General features: G+C 58.2%; 1 protein-coding gene across 1 annotated transcript in view; it reads left to right on the plus strand.

The window, feature by feature from the left end:
* Positions 1-19,665, plus strand: part of HAO2 (hydroxyacid oxidase 2) — a 56,251-nt gene that overhangs the window by 190 nt on the left and 36,396 nt on the right. The window lies entirely within an intron of this gene.

Raw genomic sequence — 19,665 nt, forward strand, 5'->3', positions numbered from 1 at the left:
CGCGTGTAATACAGACGCTCCCCCGTGTAATGTCACGCGTGTAATACAGACGCTCCCCCGTGTAATATCGCGTGTAATACAGACGCTCCCCCGTGTAATATCACGCGTGTAATACAGACGCTCCCCCGTGTAATATCACGCGTGTAATACAGACGCTCCCCGTGTAATATCACGCGTGTAATACAGACGCTCCCCGTGTAATATCACGCGTGTAATACAGACGCTCCCCCGTGTAATATCACGCGTGTAATACAGACGCTCCCCCGTGTAATATCACGCGTGTAATACAGACGCTCCCCGTGTAATATCACGCGTGTAATACAGACGCTCCCCGTGTAATGTCGCGCGTGTAATACAGACGCTCCCCGTGTAATACAGACGCTCCCCCGTGTAATATCACGCGTGTAATACAGACGCTCCCCGTGTAATGTCACGCGTGTAATGTCACGCGTGTAATACAGACGCTCCCCGTGTAATGTCACGCGTGTAATACAGACGCTCCCCGTGTAATGTCACGCGTGTAATACAGACGCTCCCCCGTGTAATATCACGCGTGTAATACAGACGCTCCCCCGTGTAATATCACGCGTGTAATACAGACGCTCCCCCGTGTAATATCACGCGTGTAATACAGACGCTCCCCCGTGTAATATCACGCGTGTAATACAGACGCTCCCCCGTGTAATATCACACGTGTAATACAGACTCTCCCCCGTGTAATATCACGCGTGTAATACAGACGCTCCCCCGTGTAATATCACGCGTGTAATACAGACGCTTCCCCGTGTAATATCACGCGTGTAATACAGACGCTCCCCCGTGTAATATCACGCGTGTAATACAGACGCTCCCCCGTGTAATATCACGCGTGTAATACAGACGCTCCCCCGTGTAATATCACGCGTGTAATACAGACGCTCCCCCGTGTAATATCACGCGTGTAATACAGACGCTCCCCCGTGTAATATCACGCGTGTAATACAGACGCTCCCCCGTGTAATATCACGCGTGTAATACAGACGCTCCCCCGTGTAATATCACGCGTGTAATACAGACGCTCCCCCGTGTAATATCACGCGTGTAATACAGACGCTCCCCCGTGTAATATCACGCGTGTAATACAGACTCTCCCCCGTGTAATATCACGCGTGTAATACAGACGCTCCCCCGTGTAATATCACGCGTGTAATACAGACGCTCCCCCGTGTAATATCACGCGTGTAATACAGACGCTCCCCCGTGTAATATCACGCGTGTAATACAGACGCTCCCCCGTGTAATATCACGCGTGTAATACAGACGCTTCCCCGTGTAATATCACGCGTGTAATACAGACGCTTCCCCGTGTAATATCACGCGTGTAATACAGACGCTCCCCCCGTGTAATATCACGCGTGTAATACAGACGCTCCCCCCGTGTAATATCACGCGTGTAATACAGACGCTCCCCCGTGTAATATCACGCGTGTAATACAGACGCTCCCCCGTGTAATATCACGCGTGTAATACAGACGCTCCCCCGTGTAATATCACGCGTGTAATACAGACGCTCCCCCGTGTAATATCACGCGTGTAATACAGACGCTCCCCCGTGTAATACAGACGCTCCCCCCGTGTAATATCACGCGTGTAATACAGACGCTCCCCCGTGTAATATCACGCGTGTAATACAGACGCTCCCCCGTGTAATATCACGCGTGTAATACAGACGCTCTCCCGTGTAATATCACGCGTGTAATACAGACGCTCCCCCGTGTAATATCACGCGTGTAATACAGACGCTCCCCCGTGTAATATCACGCGTGTAATACAGACGCTCCCCCGTGTAATATCACGCGTGTAATACAGACGCTCCCCCGTGTAATATCACGCGTGTAATACAGACGCTCCCCCGTGTAATATCACGCGTGTAATACAGACGCTCCCCCGTGTAATATCACGCGTGTAATACAGACGCTCCCCCGTGTAATATCACGCGTGTAATACAGACGCTCCCCCGTGTAATATCACGCGTGTAATACAGACGCTCCCCCGTGTAATACAGACGCTCCCCCCGTGTAATATCACGCGTGTAATACAGACGCTCCCCCGTGTAATATCACGCGTGTAATACAGACGCTCCCCCGTGTAATATCACGCGTGTAATACAGACGCTCTCCCGTGTAATATCACGCGTGTAATACAGACGCTCCCCCGTGTAATATCACGCGTGTAATACAGACGCTCCCCCGTGTAATATCACGCGTGTAATACAGACGCTCCCCCGTGTAATATCACGCGTGTAATACAGACGCTCCCCCGTGTAATATCACGCGTGTAATACAGACGCTCCCCCGTGTAATATCACGCGTGTAATACAGACGCTCCCCCGTGTAATATCACGCGTGTAATACAGACGCTCCCCCGTGTAATATCACGCGTGTAATACAGACGCTCCCCCGTGTAATGTCACGCGTGTAATACAGACGCTCCCCCGTGTAATGTCACGCGTGTAATACAGACGCTCCCCCGTGTAATGTCACGCGTGTAATACAGACGCTCCCCCGTGTAATGTCACGCGTGTAATACAGACGCTCCCCCGTGTAATGTCACGCGTGTAATACAGACGCTCCCCCGTGTAATGTCACGCGTGTAATACAGACGCTCCCCCGTGTAATGTCACGCGTGTAATACAGACGCTCCCCCGTGTAATGTCACGCGTGTAATACAGACGCTCCCCCGTGTAATGTCACGCGTGTAATACAGACGCTCCCCCGTGTAATGTCACGCGTGTAATACAGACGCTCCCCCGTGTAATGTCACGCGTGTAATAGACGCTCCCCCGTGTAATGTCACGCGTGTAATACAGACGCTCCCCCGTGTAATGTCACGCGTGTAATACAGACGCTCCCCCGTGTAATGTCACGCGTGTAATACAGACGCTCCCCCGTGTAATATCACGCGTGTAATACAGACGCTCCCCCGTGTAATATCACGCGTGTAATACAGACGCTCCCCCGTGTAATATCACGCGTGTAATACAGACGCTCCCCCGTGTAATATCACGCGTGTAATACAGACGCTCCCCCGTGTAATATCACGCGTGTAATACAGACGCTCCCCCGTGTAATATCACGCGTGTAATACAGACGCTCCCCCGTGTAATGTCACGCGTGTAATACAGACGCTCCCCCGTGTAATGTCACGCGTGTAATACAGACGCTCCCCCGTGTAATGTCACGCGTGTAATACAGACGCTCCCCCGTGTAATATCACGCGTGTAATACAGACGCTCCCCCGTGTAATATCACGCGTGTAATACAGACGCTCCCCCGTGTAATATCACGCGTGTAATACAGACGCTCCCCCGTGTAATATCACGCGTGTAATACAGACGCTCCCCCGTGTAATGTCACGCGTGTAATACAGACGCTCCCCCGTGTAATGTCACGCGTGTAATAGACGCTCCCCCGTGTAATGTCACGCGTGTAATACAGACGCTCCCCCGTGTAATGTCACGCGTGTAATACAGACGCTCCCCCGTGTAATGTCACGCGTGTAATACAGACGCTCCCCCGTGTAATGTCACACGTGTAATACAGACGCTCCCCCGTGTAATGTCACGCGTGTAATACAGACGCTCCCCCGTGTAATGTCGCGCGTGTAATACAGACGCTCCCCCGTGTAATATCCCACGTGTAATACAGACGCTCCCCCGTGTAATGCAGACGCTCCCCCGTGTAATGTCGCGCGTGTAATACAGACGCTCCCCCGTGTAATGTCACGCGTGTAATACAGACGCTCCCCCGTGTAATGTTACGCGTGTAATACAGACGCTCCCCCGTGTAATGTCGCGCGTGTAATGCAGACGCTCCCCCGTGTAATGTCACGCGTGTAATACAGACGCTCCCCCCGTGTAATATCACGCGTGTAATACAGACGCTCCCCCCGTGTAATATCACACGTGTAATACAGACGCTCCCCCGTGTAATGTTACGCGTGTAATACAGACGCTCCCCCGTGTAATGTCGCGCGTGTAATGCAGACGCTCCCCCGTGTAATGTCACGCGTGTAATACAGACGCTCCCCCCGTGTAATATCACACGTGTAATACAGACGCTCCCCCGTGTAATGTCGCGCGTGTAATACAGACGCTCCCCCCGTGTAATATCACACGTGTAATACAGACGCTCCCCCCGTGTAATATCACACGTGTAATACAGACGCTCCCCCGTGTAATATCACACGTGTGGTCCTGTACATGTCTTCGGCTTCTGTGGTCTTGTGCTGGTCTTTGCGCTGTTTCCTCGTCTCCAGGTCGCACTCAGTCATTTCAGGTCGCTGCTGTGACCTCAGGATTATTCCGCCCTGTTGTGCAGCAGACGTCCCCGCGCTGCGTCATTGTGACCGGCCTAATCCTGGTAACAGATTCCACATGTGCCGGAGGGCGGTTACCGACACTGGCAGCGCCCGGCGCGTCGCCTGACCCACCACATTATAATTACCGCGTTATTACTGCCTGCGGCATCGGGACCTGGGGGAAGCGGCGGAGGCTGCAAGCGATTAAACGGGTCACCGAGGCCGTAGCGTACCACACTACACCAACCCCCAAATGTCAGCACCACCACGCCGAGACAGTATCACACAGGATGGGATTAGATACAGGGCTCAGAAGACTATCCCACAGGATGGGATTAGATACACGGCTCTGCAGTCAGTATCACTCAGGAGAGGATTAGATACACGGCTCTGCAGTCAGTATCACTCAGGAGAGGATTAGATACACGGCTCAGCAGTCAGTATCACAGGATAGGATTAGATACACGGCTCAGCAGACAGTATCCCGTGTGATACTGACTACTGAGCCGTGTATCTAATCCTCTCCCGTGTGATACTGACTGCTGAGCCGTGTATCTAATCCTATCCTGTGATACTGCTGAGCCGTGAATCTAATCCTCTCCTGTGTGATACTGACTGCTGAGCCGTGTTTCTAATCCTCTCCTGTGTGATACTGACTGCTGAGACGTGTATCTAATCCTCTCCTGTGTGATAGGATTAGATACATGGCTCAGCAGACTCACACAGGAGAGGATTAGATACACGGCTCAGCAGTCAGTATCACACAGGAGAAAATTAGATACACGGCTCAGCAGACAGTATCACACAGGATAGGATTAGATACACGGCTCGGCAGTCAGTATCACACAGGAGAGGATTAGATACACAGCTCAGCAGTCAGTATCACACGGGATAGGATTAGATACACAGCTCAGCAGTCAGTATCACACAGGAGAGGATTAGATACACAGCTCAGCAGTCAGTATCACACAGGAGAGGATTAGATACACAGCTCAGCAGTCAGTATCACACGGGATAGGATTAGATACACGGCTCAGCAGTCAGTATCACACGGGATAGGATTAGATACACAGCTCAGCAGTCAGTATCACACGGGATAGGATTAGATACACGGCTCAGCAGTCAGTATCACACAGGAGAGGATTAGATACACAGCTCAGCAGTCAGTATCACACAGGAGAGGATTAGATACACGGCTCAGCAGTCAGTATCACGGGATAGGATTAGATACACGGCTCAGCAGTCAGTATCACACAGGGTAGGATTAGATACACGGCTCAGCAGTCAGTATCACACAGGAGAGGATTAGATACACGGCTCAGCAGTCAGTATCACACAGGAGAGGATTAGATACACGGCTCAGCAGTCAGTATCACACAGGAGAGGATTAGATACACAGCTCAGCAGTCAGTATCACACAGGATAGGATTAGATACACGGCTCAGCAGTCAGTATCACACAGGAGAGGATTAGATACACGGCTCAGCAGTCAGTATCACACAGGAGAGGATTAGATACACAGCTCAGCAGTCAGTATCACACAGGATAGGATTAGATACACGGCTCAGCAGTCAGTATCACACAGGATGGGATTAGATACACGGCTCAGCAGACGGCGGCTCAGGGGTCCGGTACATGGCTGTCTCGGGTGCAGTGGGCTCAGAGCCGCCTGATGATTCGGGGATCCCTCTCCTGATTGCTCCTGGCCGTAGTTCTGGCCTCTGGGAGAGCTGGGTGACCTGTTTGTCCATCGATGGCTCGTTCAGACATTGCTGCACTGATCAAACCCTGCAGAGGGTATGTGTGGCGTCAGCTCCTGGGGGCGCTGCTGAGCTCTGTCTATGAGCAGTCAAGAGGGCTGTGACCTGAGTGTTACACGTTCTCTGTGGCGCTCGGAGACATTAGGAGGCTGAAGTTGGTTTCTTATTTCTCAATTTTTTTTTATTTATATTTTTGTACAGATTTGACAACAAAAGATCACAATAATAATATACCGCAGCCAGGAGCCCGGTGTGAATATACCGCAGGGAGGAGCCCGGTGTGAATATACTGCAGCGAGGAGCCCGGTGTGTATACCGCAGCGAGGAGCCCGGTGTGAATATACCGCAAGGAGGAGCCCGGTGTGACTATACCGCAGCGAGGAGCCCGGTGTGAATATACCGCAGCGAGGAGCCCGGTGTGACTATACCGCAAGGAGGAGCCCGGTGTGAATATACCGCAAGGAGGAGCCCGGTGTGAATATACCGCAGGGAGGAGCCCGGTGTGAATATACCGCAAGGAGGAGCCTGGTGTGAATATACCACAAGGAGGAGCCCGGTGTGAATATACCACAAGGAGGAGCCCGGTGTGAATATACTGCAAGGAGGAGCCCGGTGTGACTATACCGCAGGGTGGAGCCCGGTGTGACTATACCGCAGGGAGGAGCCCGGTGTGAATATACCGCAAGGAGGAGCCCGGTGTGAATATACCACAAGGAGGAGCCCGGTGTGAATATACTGCAAGGAGGAGCCCGGTGTGAATATACCGCAAGGAGGAGCCCGGTGTGACTATACCGCAGGGAGGAGCCCGGTGTGACTATACCGCAAGGAGGAGCCCGGTGTGACTATACCGCAGAGAGGAGCCCGGTGTGACTATACCGCAGGGAGGAGCCCGGAGTGAATATACCGCAGGGAGGAGCCCGGTGTGACTATACCGCAGGGAGGAGCCCGGTGTGAATATACCGCAGGGAGGAGCCCGGTGTGAATATACCGCAGGGAGGAGCCCGGAGTGAATATACCGCAGGGAGGAGCCCGGTGTGAATATACCGCAGGGAGGAGCCCGGTGTGAATATCCCGCAGGGAGGAGCCCGGTGTGACTATACCGCAGGGAGGAGCCCGGTGTGACTATACCGCAAGGAGGAGCCCGGTGTGAATATACCGCAGGGAGGAGCCCGGTGTGACTATACCGCAGGGAGGAGCCCGGAGTGAATATACCGCAGGGTGGAGCCCGGTGTGAATATACCGCAGGGAGGAGCCCGGTGTGACTATACCGCAGGGAGGAGCCCGGTGTGACTATACCGCAAGGAGGAGCCCGGTGTGAATATACCGCAGGGAGGAGCCCGGTGTGACTATACCGCAGGGAGGAGCCCGGTGTGAATATACCGCAGGGAGGAGCCCGGTGTGAATATACCGCAGGGAGGAGCCCGGTGTGACTATACCGCAGGGAGGAGCCTGGTGTGAATATACCGCAGGGAGGAGCCCGGTGTGACTATACCGCAGGGAGGAGCCCGGTGTGACTATACCGCAGGGAGGAGCCCGGTGTGACTATACCGCAAGGAGGAGCCCCGTGTGAATATACCGCAGGGAGGAGCCCGGTGTGACTATACCGCAGCGAGGAGCCCGGTGTGAATATACTGCAGCGAGGAGCCCGGTGTGAATATACTGCAGGGAGGAGCCCGGTGTGAATATACCACAAGGAGGAGCCCGGTGTGAATATACCACAAGGAGGAGCCCGGTGTGAATATACTGCAAGGAGGAGCCCGGTGTGACTATACCGCAGGGTGGAGCCCGGTGTGACTATACCGCAGGGAGGAGCCCGGTGTGAATATACCGCAAGGAGGAGCCCGGTGTGAATATACCACAAGGATGAGCCCGGTGTGAATATACTGCAAGGAGGAGCCCGGTGTGAATATACTGCAAGGAGGAGCCCGGTGTGACTATACCGCAGGGAGGAGCCCGGTGTGACTATACCGCAAGGAGGAGCCCGGTGTGACTATACCGCAGGGAGGAGCCCGGTGTGACTATACCGCAGGGAGGAGCCCGGAGTGAATATACCGCAGGGAGGAGCCCGGTGTGACTATACCGCAGGGAGGAGCCCGGTGTGAATATACCGCAGGGAGGAGCCCGGTGTGAATATACCGCAGGGAGGAGCCCGGTGTGAATATACCGCAGGGAGGAGCCCGGTGTGAATATCCCGCAGGGAGGAGCCCGGTGTGACTATACCGCAGGGAGGAGCCCGGTGTGACTATACCGCAAGGAGGAGCCCGGTGTGAATATACCGCAGGGAGGAGCCCGGTGTGACTATACCGCAGGGAGGAGCCCGGAGTGAATATACCGCAGGGTGGAGCCCGGTGTGAATATACCGCAGGGAGGAGCCCGGTGTGACTATACCGCAGGGAGGAGCCCGGTGTGACTATACCGCAAGGAGGAGCCCGGTGTGAATATACCGCAGGGAGGAGCCCGGTGTGACTATACCGCAGGGAGGAGCCCGGTGTGAATATACCGCAGGGAGGAGCCTGGTGTGAATATACCGCAGGGAGGAGCCCGGTGTGACTATACCGCAGGGAGGAGCCCGGTGTGACTATACCGCAGGGAGGAGCCCGGTGTGACTATACCGCAAGGAGGAGCCCGGTGTGAATATACCGCAGGGAGGAGCCCGGTGTGAATATACCGCAGGGAGGAGCCCGGTGTGAATATACCGCAGGGAGGAGCCCGGTGTGACTATACCGCAGGGAGGAGCCCGGTGTGACTATACCGCAGGGAGGAGCCCGGTGTGACTATACCGCAAGGAGGAGCCCGGTGTGAATATACCGCAGGGAGGAGCCCGGTGTGACTATACCGCAGCGAGGAGCCCGGTGTGAATATACTGCAGCGAGGAGCCCGGTGTGAATATACTGCAGGGAGGAGCCCGGTGTGACTATACCGCAGGGAGGAGCCTGGTGTGAATATACTGCAGGGAGGAGCCCGGTGTGACTATACCGCAGCGAGGAGCCTGGTGTGAATATACCGCAGCGAGGAGCCCGGTGTGAATATACCGCAACGAGGAGCCCGGTGTGAATATACTTAATAATGCTGCAAAAACGATAAAACTGGCACAAAAATGAGCATCAAAGTGGGCACTGGAGGGCGTTATTGAGTCGCTGATCTCACACCAGCATTACATACATAGTGATGGCCGCATCTAACTGAGGTCACTGCAGCCGGGACCAGACGGCTTCTGGGCATCAGAACGGGCATCCAAGTGGGCACAGGCTGCATTGTATTCACACCAACCCCCTCGGTGCAGCAAATTCACGCCAGGCTCCTCGCTGCGGTATAGTCACACCGGGCTCCTCGCTGCGGTATAGTCACACCGGGCTCCTCGCTGCGGTATAGTCACACCGGGCTCCTCGCTGCGGTATAGTCACACCGGGCTCCTCGCTGCGGTATAGTCACACCGGGCTCCTCGCTGCGGTATAGTCACACCGGGCTCCTCGCTGCGGTATAGTCACACCGGGCTCCTCGCTGCGGTATAGCCACACCGGGCTCCTCGCTGCGGTATAGTCACACCGGGCTCCTCGCTGCGGTATAGTCACACCGGGATCCTCGCTGCGGTATAGTCACACCGGGCTCCTCGCTGCGGTATAGTCACACCGGGCTCCTCGCTGCGGTATAGTCACACCGGGCTCCTCGCTGCGGTATAGTCACACCGGGCTCCTCGCTGAGGTATAGCCACACCGGGCTCCTCGCTGCGGTATAGTCACACCGGGCTCCTCGCTGCGGTATAGTCACACCGGGCTCCTCGCTGCGGTATAGTCACACCGGGCTCCTCGCTGCGGTATAGTCACACCGGGCTCCTCGCTGCGGTATAGTCACACCGGGCTCCTCGCTGCGGTATAGTCACACCGGGCTCCTCGCTGCGGTATAGTCACACCGGGCACCTCGCTGCGGTATAGTCACACTGGGCTCCTCGCTGCGGTATAATTACACAGTGCTCCTCGCTGCGGTATAGTCACACCAGGCTCCTCGCTGCGGTATATTCACACCAGGCTCCTCGCTGCGGTATAGTCACACCAGGCTCCTTGCTGCAGTATATTCACACCAGGCTCCTCGATGCAGTATAGTCACACCAGGCTCCTCGCTGCAGTATAGTCACACTAGGCTCCTCGCTGCGGTATATTCACACTAGGCTCCTAGCTGCGGTATATTCACACCAGGCTCCTCGCTACGGTATAGTCACACCAGGCTCCTCGCTGCGGTATAGTCACAGCAGGCTCCTCGCTGCGGTATAGTCACAGCAGGCTCCTCGCTGCGGTATAGTCACAGCAGGCTCCTCGCTGCGGTATAGTCACACCAGGCTCCTCGCTGCGGTATAGTCACAGCAGGCTCCTCGCTGCGGTATAGTCACACCGGGCTCCTCGCTGCGGTATAGTCACACCGAGCTCCTCGCTGCGGTATAGTCACACCGGGCTCCTCGCTGCGGTATAGTCACACCGGGCTCCTCGCTGCGGTATAGTCACACCGGGCTCCTCGCTGCGGTATAGTCACACCAGGCTCCTCGCTGCGGTATAGTCACACCAGGCTCCTCGCTGCGGTATAGTCACACCAGGCTCCTCGCTGCGGTATAGTCACACCAGGCTCCTTGCTGCACTATATCTTATTATTGTGATTTTTTTTTTGCTTTTGTTTTTAAACCTGTAAAAAGCAGACATTTGTTAATGACGATGTCCATCCATTATCACTGCACCACTTTTTCTTCTCAGTGCCGTGTTGTGTGGCGGGTACTGCGGTGCGGTTAGTACAGTGTGGCGGGTGCCCCGATACGTTGTGGGTGCTGTAGTGTGAGTGCTTCAGTGCGGTTCTTGCAGTATGGCAGGTGCAGCGGTGCGGTCTGGTTGGTGCAGTATGGCAGGTGCTGCTGTGCGGTCTGGTGGGTGCAGTATGGCAGGTGCTGTGCGGTCTGGTGGGTGCAGTATGGCAGGTGCTGTGCGGTCTGGTTGGTGCAGTATGGCTGGTGCTGCGGTGCAGTCTGGTTGGTGCAGTATGGCTGGTGCTGTGCGGTCTGGTGGGTGCAGTATGGCAGGTGCTGTGCGGTCTGGTGGGTGCAGTATGGCAGGTGCTGTGCAGTCTGGTTGGTGCAGTATGGCTGGTGCTGCTGTGCGGTCTGGTTGGTGCAGTAAGGCAGGTGCTGCGGTGCAGTCTGGTTGGTGCAGTATGGCAGGTGCTGCGGTCTGGTTGGTGCAGTATGGCAGGTGCTGCGGTGCGGTCTGGTTGGTGCAGTATGGCAGGTGCTGCGGTGCGGTCTGGTTGGTGCAGTATGGCAGGTGCTGCTGTGCGGTCTGGTTGGTGCAGTATGGCAGGTGCTGCTGTGCGGTCTGGTTGGTGCAGTATGGCAGGTGCTGTGCGGTCTGGTGGGTGCAGTATGGCAGGTGCTGTGCGGTCTGGTTGGTGCAGTATGGCAGGTGCTGCGGTGCGGTCTGGTTGGTGCAGTATGGCAGGTGCTGCGGTGCGGTCTGGTTGGTGCAGTATAGCAGGTGCTGTGCGGTCTGGTTGGTGCAGTATGGCAGGCGGTGCGGTCTGGTTGGTGCAGTATGACAGCTGCTGTGGTGCGGTCTGGTGGTTGCAGTATGGCAGGTGATGTGGTGCGGTCTGGTTGGTGCAGTTTGGCTGCTGCTGTGCGGTCTGGTGGGTGCAGTATGGCAGCTGCTGCGGTGCGGTCTGGTTGGTGCAGTATGGCAGGTGCTGCGGTGAGGTCTGGTTGGTGCAGTATGGCAGGTGCTGTGGTGCGGTCTGGTTGGTGCAGTATGGCAGGTGCTGCTGTGTGGTCTGGTTGGTGCAGTATGGCAGGTGCTGCGGTGCGGCCTGGTTGGTGCAGTATGGCAGGTGCTGCGGTGCGGCCTGGTTGGTGCAGTATGGCAGGTGCTGCTGTGTGGTCTGGTGGGTGCAGTATGGCAGCTGCTGCGGTGCGGTCTGGTGGGTGCAGTATGGCAGGTGCTGCTGTGCGGTCTGGTTGGTGCAGTATGGCTGGTGCTGCGGTGCGGTCTGGTTGGTGCAGTATGGCTGCTGCTGTGCGGTCTGGTTGGTGCAGTATGGCAGGTGCTGCGGTGAGGTCTGGTGGGTGCAGTATGGCAGGTGCTGCTGTGCGGTCTGGTGGGTGCAGTATGGCAGGTGCTGCTGTGCGGTCTGGTGGGTGCAGTATGGCAGGTGCTGCTGTGTGGTCTGGTGGGTGCAGTATGGCAGGTGCTGTGAGGTCTGGTTGGTTCAGTATGGCAGCTGCTGCGGTGCGGTCTGGTGGGTGCAGTATGGCAGGTGCTGTGCGGTCTGGTTGGTGCAGTATGGCAGGTAGTGCTGTGCGGTCTGGTTGGTGCAGTATGGCAGGTGCTGCGGTGCGGTCTGGTTGGTGCAGTATGGCAGGTGCTGCGGTGAGGTCTGGTTGGTGCAGTATGGCAGGTGCTGTGCGGTCTGGTTGGTGCAGTATGGCAGGTAGTGCTGTGCGGTCTGGTTGGTGCAGTATGGCAGGTACTGCTGTGCGGTCTGGTTGGTGCAGTATGGCAGGTGCTGCTGTGCGGTCTGGTTGGTGCAGTATGGCAGGTGCTGCGGTGTGGTCTGGTGGGTGCAGTATGGCAGGTGCTGTGCGGTCTGGTTGGTGCAGTATGGCAGGTGCTGCGGTGCGGTCTGGTTGGTGCAGTATGGCAGGTGCTGCGGTGCGATCTTGTTGGTGCAGTATGGCAGGTGCTGCGGTGCGGTCTGGTTGGTGCAGTATGGCAGGTGCTGCGGTGCGGTCTGGTTGGTGCAGTATGGCAGGTGCTGCGGTGCGGTCTGGTTGGTGCAGTATGGCAGGTGCTGTGCGGTCTGGTTGGTGCAGTATGGCAGGTGCTGCGGTGCGGTCTGGTTGGTGCAGTATGACAGCTGCTGTGGTGCGGTCTGGTTGGTGCAGTATGAAAGCTGCTGCGGTGCGACCTGGCTGGTGCAGTTTGGCAGGTGCTGCTGTGCGGTCTGGTTGATGCTGTGTGGCAGGTGCTGCGGTGCTGTCTGGTTGGTGCAGTATGGAAGGTGCTGCTGTGCGGTCTGGTGGGTGCAGTATGGCAGCTGCTGCGGTGCAGCCTGGTTGGTGCAGTATGGCAGGTGCTGCTGTGCGGTCTGGTTGGTGCAGTATGGCAGCTGCTGCGGTGCGGCCTGGTTGGTGCAGTATGGCAGGTGATGTGGTGCGGTCTGGTTGGTGCAGTATGGCAGGTGCTGCTGTGCGGTCTGGTCGGTGCAGTATGGCAGCTGCTGCGGTGCGGCCTGGTCGGTGCGGTCTGGTGGGTGCAGTATGGCAGGTGATGTGGTGCGGTCTGGTTGGTGCAGTATGGCAGGTGATGCTGTGCTGTCTGGTTGGTGCAGTATGGCAGGTGCTGCGGTGCGGTCTGATTGGTGCAGTATGGCAGGTGGTGCTGTCTGGTTGGTGCAGTATGGCAGGTGCTGCGGTGCTGTCTGGTGGGTGCAGTATGGCAGCTGCTGCGGTGCGGTCTGGTGGTTGCAGTATGGCAGGTGATGTGGTGCGGTCTGGTTGGTGCAGTATGGCAGGTGCTGTGGTGCGGTCTGGTTGGTGCAGTATGGCAGGTGCTGCTGTGTGGTCTGGTTGGTGCAGTATGGCTGGTGCTGCGGTGCGGCCTGGTTGGTGCAGTATGGCAGGTGCTGCGGTGCGGCCTGGTTGGTGCAGTATGGCAGGTGCTGCTGTGTGGTCTGGTGGGTGCAGTATGGCAGCTGCTGCGGTGCGGTCTGGTGGATGCAGTATGGCAGGTGCTGTGGTGCTGTCTGGTGGGTGCAGTATGGCAGGTGCTGCTGTGCGGTCTGGTTGGTGCAGTATGGCTGGTGCTGCGGTGCGGTCTGGTTGGTGCAGTATGGCTGCTGCTGTGCGGTCTGGTTGGTGCAGTATGGCAGGTGCTGCGGTGAGGTCTGGTGGGTGCAGTATGGCAGCTGCTGCGGTGCTGTCTGGTGGGTGCAGTATGGCAGGTGCTGCTGTGCGGTCTGGTGGGTGCAGTATGGCAGGTGCTGCTGTGCGGTCTGGTGGGTGCAGTATGGCAGGTGCTGCTGTGTGGTCTGGTGGGTGCAGTATGGCAGGTGATGCGGTGCGGTCTGGTTGGTGCAGTATGGCAGGTGCTGTGCGGTCTGGTTGGTGCAGTATGGCAGCTGCTGCGGTGCGGTCTAGTTGGTGCAGTATGGCAGGTGCTGCTGTGAGGTCTGGTTGGTGCAGTATGGCAGCTGCTGCGGTGCGGTCTGGTGGGTGCAGTATGGCAGGTGCTGCGGTGCGGTCTGGTTGGTGCAGTATGGCAGGTGCTGCTGTCCGGTCTGGTTGGTGCAGTATGGCAGGTGCCGTGTGGTCTGGTTGGTGCAGTATGGCAGCTGCTGCTGTGCGGTCTGGTTGGTGCAGTATGGCAGGTGCTGCGGTGCAGTCTGGTTGGTGCAGTATGGCAGCTGCTGCGGTGCGGTCTGGTTGGTGCAGTATGGCAGGTGCTGCGGTGCAGTCTGGTTGGTGCAGTATGGCAGGTGCTGCGGTGCGGTCTGGTTGGTGCAGTATGGCAGCTGCTGCGGTGCGGTCTGGTTGGTGCAGTATGGCAGGTGCTGCGGTGCAGTCTGGTTGGTGCAGTATGGCAGGTGCTGCGGTGCGGTCTGGTGGGTGCAGTATGGCAGCTGCTGCGGTGCGGTCTAGTTGGTGCAGTATGGCAGGTGCTGCGGTGCAGTCTGGTTGGTGCAGTATGGCAGCTGCTGCGGTGCGGTCTGGTGGGTGCAGTATGGCAGGTGCTGCGGTGCAGTCTGGTTGGTGCAGTATGGCAGGTGCTGCGGTGCGGTCTGGTTGGTGCAGTATGGCAGCTGCTGCGGTGCGGTCTGGTTGGTGCAGTATGGCAGGTGCTGCGGTGCAGTCTGGTTGGTGCAGTATGGCAGGTGCTGCGGTGCGGTCTGGTTGGTGCAGTATGGCAGCTGCTGCGGTGCGGTCTGGTGGGTGCAGTATGGCAGGTGCTGCTGTGCGGTCTGGTTGGTGCAGTATGGCTGGTGCTGCGGTGCGGTCTGGTTGGTGCAGTATGGCTGCTGCTGTGCGGTCTGGTTGGTGCAGTATGGCAGGTGCTGCGGTGAGGTCTGGTGGGTGCAGTATGGCAGGTGCTGCTGTGCGGTCTGGTGGGTGCAGTATGGCAGGTGCTGCTGTGCGGTCTGGTGGGTGCAGTATGGCAGGTGCTGCTGTGTGGTCTGGTGGGTGCAGTATGGCAGGTGCTGTGAGGTCTGGTTGGTGCAGTATGGCAGCTGCTGCGGTGCGGTCTGGTGGGTGCAGTATGGCAGGTGCTGTGCGGTCTGGTTGGTGCAGTATGGCAGGTAGTGCTGTGCGGTCTGGTTGGTGCAGTATGGCAGGTGCTGCGGTGCGGTCTGGTTGGTGCAGTATGGCAGGTGCTGCGGTGAGGTCTGGTTGGTGCAGTATGGCAGGTGCTGTGCGGTCTGGTTGGTGCAGTATGGCAGGTAGTGCTGTGCGGTCTGGTTGGTGCAGTATGGCAGGTACTGCTGTGCGGTCTGGTTGGTGCAGTATGGCAGGTGCTGCTGTGCGGTCTGGTTGGTGCAGTATGGCAGGTGCTGCGGTGTGGTCTGGTGGGTGCAGTATGGCAGGTGCTGTGCGGTCTGGTTGGTGCAGTATGGCAGGTGCTGCGGTGCGGTCTGGTTGGTGCAGTATGGCAGGTGCTGCGGTGCGATCTTGTTGGTGCAGTATGGCAGGTGCTGCGGTGCGGTCTGGTTGGTGCAGTATGGCAGGTGCTGCGGTGCGGTCTGGTTGGTGCAGTATGGCAGGTGCTGCGGTGCGGTCTGGTTGGTGCAGTATGGCAGGTGCTGTGCGGTCTGGTTGGTGCAGTATGGCAGGTGCTGCGGTGCGGTCTGGTTGGTGCAGTATGACAGCTGCTGTGGTGCGGTCTGGTTGGTGCAGTATGAAAGCTGCTGCGGTGCGACCTGGCTGGTGCAGTTTGGCAGGTGCTGCTGTGCGGTCTGGTTGATGCTGTGTGGCAGGTGCTGCGGTGCAGCCTGGTTGGTGCAGTATGGAAGGTGCTGCTGTGCGGTCTGGTGGGTGCAGTATGGCAGCTGCTGCGGTGCAGCCTGGTTGGTGCAGTATGGCAGGTGCTGCTGTGCGGTCTGGTTGGTGCAGTATGGCAGCTGCTGCGGTGCGGCCTGGTTGGTGCAGTATGGCAGGTGATGTGGTGCGGTCTGGTTGGTGCAGTATGGCAGGTGCTGCTGTGCGGTCTGGTCGGTGCAGTATGGCAGCTGCTGCGGTGCGGCCTGGTCGGTGCGGTCTGGTGGGTGCAGTATGGCAGGTGATGTGGTGCGGTCTGGTTGGTGCAGTATGGCAGGTGATGCTGTGCTGTCTGGTTGGTGCAGTATGGCAGGTGCTGCGGTGCGGTCTGATTGGTGCAGTATGGCAGGTGGTGCTGTCTGGTTGGTGCAGTATGGCAGGTGCTGCGGTGCTGTCTGGTGGGTGCAGTATGGCAGCTGCTGCGGTGCGGTCTGGTGGTTGCAGTATGGCAGGTGATGTGGTGCGGTCTGGTTGGTGCAGTTTGGCTGCTGCTGTGCGGTCTGGTGGGTGCAGTATGGCAGCTGCTGCGGTGCGGTCTGGTTGGTGCAGTATGGCAGGTGCTGTGGTGCGGTCTGGTTGGTGCAGTATGGCAGGTGCTGCTGTGTGGTCTGGTTGGTGCAGTATGGCTGGTGCTGCGGTGCGGCCTGGTTGGTGCAGTATGGCAGGTGCTGCGGTGCGGCCTGGTTGGTGCAGTATGGCAGGTGCTGCTGTGTGGTCTGGTGGGTGCAGTATGGCAGCTGCTGCGGTGCGGTCTGGTGGATGCAGTATGGCAGGTGCTGTGGTGCTGTCTGGTGGGTGCAGTATGGCAGGTGCTGCTGTGCGGTCTGGTTGGTGCAGTATGGCTGGTGCTGCGGTGCGGTCTGGTTGGTGCAGTATGGCTGCTGCTGTGCGGTCTGGTTGGTGCAGTATGGCAGGTGCTGCGGTGAGGTCTGGTGGGTGCAGTATGGCAGCTGCTGCGGTGCTGTCTGGTGGGTGCAGTATGGCAGGTGCTGCTGTGCGGTCTGGTGGGTGCAGTATGGCAGGTGCTGCTGTGCGGTCTGGTGGGTGCAGTATGGCAGGTGCTGCTGTGTGGTCTGGTGGGTGCAGTATGGCAGGTGATGCGGTGCGGTCTGGTTGGTGCAGTATGGCAGGTGCTGTGCGGTCTGGTTGGTGCAGTATGGCAGCTGCTGCGGTGCGGTCTAGTTGGTGCAGTATGGCAGGTGCTGCTGTGAGGTCTGGTTGGTGCAGTATGGCAGCTGCTGCGGTGCGGTCTGGTGGGTGCAGTATGGCAGGTGCTGCGGTGCGGTCTGGTTGGTGCAGTATGGCAGGTGCTGCTGTCCGGTCTGGTTGGTGCAGTATGGCAGGTGCCGTGTGGTCTGGTTGGTGCAGTATGGCAGCTGCTGCTGTGCGGTCTGGTTGGTGCAGTATGGCAGGTGCTGCGGTGCAGTCTGGTTGGTGCAGTATGGCAGCTGCTGCGGTGCGGTCTGGTTGGTGCAGTATGGCAGGTGCTGCGGTGCAGTCTGGTTGGTGCAGTATGGCAGGTGCTGCGGTGCGGTCTGGTTGGTGCAGTATGGCAGCTGCTGCGGTGCGGTCTGGTTGGTGCAGTATGGCAGGTGCTGCGGTGCAGTCTGGTTGGTGCAGTATGGCAGGTGCTGCGGTGCGGTCTGGTGGGTGCAGTATGGCAGCTGCTGCGGTGCGGTCTAGTTGGTGCAGTATGGCAGGTGCTGCGGTGCAGTCTGGTTGGTGCAGTATGGCAGCTGCTGCGGTGCGGTCTGGTGGGTGCAGTATGGCAGGTGCTGCGGTGCAGTCTGGTTGGTGCAGTATGGCAGGTGCTGCGGTGCGGTCTGGTTGGTGCAGTATGGCAGCTGCTGCGGTGCGGTCTGGTTGGTGCAGTATGGCAGGTGCTGCGGTGCAGTCTGGTTGGTGCAGTATGGCAGGTGCTGCGGTGCGGTCTGGTTGGTGCAGTATGGCAGCTGCTGCGGTGCGGTCTGGTGGGTGCAGTATGGCAGGTGCTGCTGTGCGGTCTGGTTGGTGCAGTATGGCTGGTGCTGCGGTGCGGTCTGGTTGGTGCAGTATGGCTGCTGCTGTGCGGTCTGGTTGGTGCAGTATGGCAGGTGCTGCGGTGAGGTCTGGTGGGTGCAGTATGGCAGGTGCTGCTGTGCGGTCTGGTGGGTGCAGTATGGCAGGTGCTGCTGTGCGGTCTGGTGGGTGCAGTATGGCAGGTGCTGCTGTGTGGTCTGGTGGGTGCAGTATGGCAGGTGCTGTGAGGTCTGGTTGGTGCAGTATGGCAGCTGCTGCGGTGCGGTCTGGTGGGTGCAGTATGGCAGGTGCTGTGCGGTCTGGTTGGTGCAGTATGGCAGGTAGTGCTGTGCGGTCTGGTTGGTGCAGTATGGCAGGTGCTGCGGTGCGGTCTGGTTGGTGCAGTATGGCAGGTGCTGCGGTGAGGTCTGGTTGGTGCAGTATGGCAGGTGCTGTGCGGTCTGGTTGGTGCAGTATGGCAGGTAGTGCTGTGCGGTCTGGTTGGTGCAGTATGGCAGGTACTGCTGTGCGGTCTGGTTGGTGCAGTATGGCAGGTGCTGCTGTGCGGTCTGGTTGGTGCAGTATGGCAGGTGCTGCGGTGTGGTCTGGTGGGTGCAGTATGGCAGGTGCTGTGCGGTCTGGTTGGTGCAGTATGGCAGGTGCTGCGGTGCGGTCTGGTTGGTGCAGTATGGCAGGTGCTGCGGTGCGATCTTGTTGGTGCAGTATGGCAGGTGCTGCGGTGCGGTCTGGTTGGTGCAGTATGGCAGGTGCTGCGGTGCGGTCTGGTTGGTGCAGTATGGCAGGTGCTGCGGTGCGGTCTGGTTGGTGCAGTATGGCAGGTGCTGTGCGGTCTGGTTGGTGCAGTATGGCAGGTGCTGCGGTGCGGTCTGGTTGGTGCAGTATGACAGCTGCTGTGGTGCGGTCTGGTTGGTGCAGTATGAAAGCTGCTGCGGTGCGACCTGGCTGGTGCAGTTTGGCAGGTGCTGCTGTGCGGTCTGGTTGATGCTGTGTGGCAGGTGCTGCGGTGCTGTCTGGTTGGTGCAGTATGGAAGGTGCTGCTGTGCGGTCTGGTGGGTGCAGTATGGCAGCTGCTGCGGTGCAGCCTGGTTGGTGCAGTATGGCAGGTGCTGCTGTGCGGTCTGGTTGGTGCAGTATGGCAGCTGCTGCGGTGCGGCCTGGTTGGTGCAGTATGGCAGGTGATGTGGTGCGGTCTGGTTGGTGCAGTATGGCAGGTGCTGCTGTGCGGTCTGGTCGGTGCAGTATGGCAGCTGCTGCGGTGCGGCCTGGTCGGTGCGGTCTGGTGGGTGCAGTATGGCAGGTGATGTGGTGCGGTCTGGTTGGTGCAGTATGGCAGGTGATGCTGTGCTGTCTGGTTGGTGCAGTATGGCAGGTGCTGCGGTGCGGTCTGATTGGTGCAGTATGGCAGGTGGTGCTGTCTGGTTGGTGCAGTATGGCAGGTGCTGCGGTGCTGTCTGGTGGGTGCAGTATGGCAGCTGCTGCGGTGCGGTC

The sequence above is a fragment of the Dendrobates tinctorius genome, unplaced genomic scaffold, assembly GCF_039654945.1.
Source record: "Dendrobates tinctorius isolate UK_male_01 unplaced genomic scaffold, ASM3965494v1 ptg000054l, whole genome shotgun sequence".
NCBI classification, from domain to species: Eukaryota; Metazoa; Chordata; class Amphibia; order Anura; family Dendrobatidae; genus Dendrobates; species Dendrobates tinctorius.